Source organism: Ornithodoros turicata, unplaced genomic scaffold, assembly GCF_037126465.1.
Source record: "Ornithodoros turicata isolate Travis unplaced genomic scaffold, ASM3712646v1 Chromosome34, whole genome shotgun sequence".
Lineage (NCBI taxonomy): Eukaryota > Metazoa > Arthropoda > Arachnida > Ixodida > Argasidae > Ornithodoros > Ornithodoros turicata.
In genome coordinates this window covers 1127369-1130188 of record NW_026999361.1, presented here as the reverse complement: position 1 = coordinate 1130188, position 2820 = coordinate 1127369, and the positions used below count along the sequence as shown (strand labels likewise).

The window sequence follows — 2820 nt, the reverse complement described above, 5'->3', positions numbered from 1 at the left end:
TTACTACTACTGCTTTGAATTCAGAGAGTTCTGGTGACGCCACATATATGTGTTCGATGTTGTACATGGCGCTACAGCCCTGTCAGGTCGCACAAAGACGGTGAAAACGTATTGAAAGACGCACAGTAAAATTATATGAAACAACCTTCAAGATCACAATGGTGGTTACGGTGGGTAATATCCCCCAGGTGAAAATCTGAACTGGATTCCGAAGTGGTTCCATTTGTATGCCAAAGTGGTTTGAAGTGGAGTAAACCGTCTCTGGTTCAGAGTAAAGTGCTTCCACTTGATTGTCAAGTGGTTTCCAACTGTTTGTTGGGTCCATATACCAGAAACATTCGCGCAGAGTACCGGAATCGAACTTTGCACAATTTTCACTTGAGTTTGAAACCGAACCTTTAATGGCCTCGTCGTCGACACGAGGAGCAAGACCGAGTGCCATCTGCATCAGTACGTGTTTTGAACGTTTTGTACGTGAGTACATCATCATCATGAAATGTCGACGAAGGCATACCTTGAGCTTGAGGGAACGATAACACACGAAGAAGTAGACATGACGAGGTTTCTACTTCTTCGTGTGTTATCGTTCCCTCAAGCTCAAGGTATGCCTTCGTCGAACCTTCACCAGCTCGCTTGCCTGCTCACCCTTATTTCACCTTTGAAATGTCGTTGCTGTTGGTCGTCGGGCTCGTCGGTTCGCAGTTTTCGTCTTTCAACTCTTCAAAACGGGCAAAAACGTGAATATTTAGAATCTCAGTCGTCAGGCACTGTATTATGTACAACTGCTTGTGTTACAACTTCTGCACCAGCTCAGTCGGAAGAAACTACAAGCGATGCGCAGGACTGCAATTACGCCGGTAAGTAGAAGTGATTCGATATTTATGTACATATTTATCTCGGTTCTACTCCCCGTTATTACTGTTGTCTAAAATATCGTAAGTGCAGGCTACCTGTTGGGTAATCTCCACGCCCTCCTGCTCAGGCTTCTCTCCCATGGGGTTACTATTATCTGAACTTTGTGTAGCCTGCGAGTGCTTGAATTGGCTTTGTTATTAATTGTCTTGTAGCTTGCAGTTTGTCATACAACTGGAGGAGACTTGCAGGATGCTTATGAATCATGCAGAACAAGGGCCAGCTACTGAAAAGAGGTATGTGGCATATGATTGTTGCAGGAAAACATTTACGTGTACTTCTGCGAAAAGTTTCTCTACAGGTTTTCTCACTGAAACTGAATTCCCAGTTTATCGCTTCAATATGCACCACGTTTATGTAATTTTGTCCTCGGATGAGGCAAGAATGGATCCAGTCTCATCTGCCACGAAGTGTCCTTCAGAATGAGGTAGGAGCAGCAGCACTTCTTACTGGCTATCAGGCTGATATAAATATAAACTGTACTTTTTGCACGAAACAGGATTGCAGATACTAAAGTAGCAATGTGGGTAGTTGGTGCTGACGGCTCATCTCAAAGCAGCAACACAAGACAAGGACGACGAGTGAAAAAGCAGTAAGTTCTTATCAATCGTCGTTTCTGTCCTGTGTTATAGCTTCGAGATGAACTGGGCTGCCGACTGTTGGTAAGACCAAATTATCTTCACGTAAAGCAGCATTGCCACTGGTGTGAATTTCTTCTTTTCGGTGATAACAGTATATTCGGGTACAGGTGTCGTAGTATAGTCGGCTTGCACTTTTTCCATCATTGACTCCAGACATCATTTATGCCCGACTAACTAGCATATACACAGGAGTGTTATGAGAAATGATCTGAAAGTTGCCATGTTTTACAGATGCGGAGAAAGGTCACTTGCGCCACTCTCACTGCACCGCCGAATTTTATGGCAAGTCGAGTCATTTCCTTCCAGTTATGCGGCTGTCATAACGAACGCCACTTTGCCAGTGCTTAAGTTTTTTCAGTAAGCAAAGTTGCAAAGCAAAGTTCAGTAAAGTCAGTTGTGACTTGGATAGGTGAGCATGCGGATCTGGCTAGTTCTAGCCGAGGGTATTATAGCTGTTGGCATTTCAGTATGGTGAACCCCTTGGCTCGGCCTCACATATGCAGTGCTGTTCCGTGAAACGTAGCCAGTACTCAACGTGTTCTTTGTGTGAATTATGGCCGTCGCACAAGAGGAATGTTTTGAAGTAGCCTGTGTGTATGTTTCATATGAAATCAGGTTAAAACTTGGGCAGGTTGGTGTGACATACTAAAAGCGTATGTTTCCTGGGCGCTGAGGAGCGCGACGTTGCGGGCAACGAGCACGAGCTGTGCAATGACTGCGACGAGCTTTATGTGTGGTCTCATCTTGCATCTGACCCAATATGCCATTAGGCGAAACAGAAAACTTCGTGCCACTATTATGTTTGAAGTGGACACTGCGACAAAAAAGGCGGCTACGCCACGGCAAAAAACTTGCATCGAAGGAATCAAGAACCGAAGATGCATCTCGCCATTAAATCGAGAACTAGGGAACTGTGTGCGACTATGTTAAGAGATAAACATTTTTAAGGGCAATATCAAGAGGTGCCGAAGATGTGTTCCAATATCATCCAGATAAATGTGTGTGACAGTGCGACTAAGTCAAGCCAAGACTGAAACATTTTTAAGTGCAGTATCAAGAGACGCCAAATAATCTGCATCAAAACAATCGGCAGCTGAAGATGTGTCTCAACATTAAATCAAGAGAACCAGGCAACGGTGTGTGACTAAGTCAAGTCAAAGTGAAACATTTTTAAGTACAATATAAAGAGTGGAAGTGTTTTCGTATTGTGCAGCATAAAATAAAGAACTTTTGGAGACTTGTTATGTTATGTTGCTTGCCTGTGCTG

The 2820-nt window shown here is 43.9% G+C and overlaps 1 long non-coding RNA gene across 1 annotated transcript; it reads left to right on the top strand.

The window, feature by feature from the left end:
* Positions 1-464: 464 nt before the first annotated feature.
* Positions 465-2426, top strand: LOC135373894 (uncharacterized). Its single transcript, XR_010416647.1, has 3 exons — positions 465-857; positions 1068-1504; positions 1785-2426. It is a non-coding gene; the product is annotated as an uncharacterized LOC135373894 (long non-coding RNA).
* Positions 2427-2820: the final 394 nt, after the last annotated feature.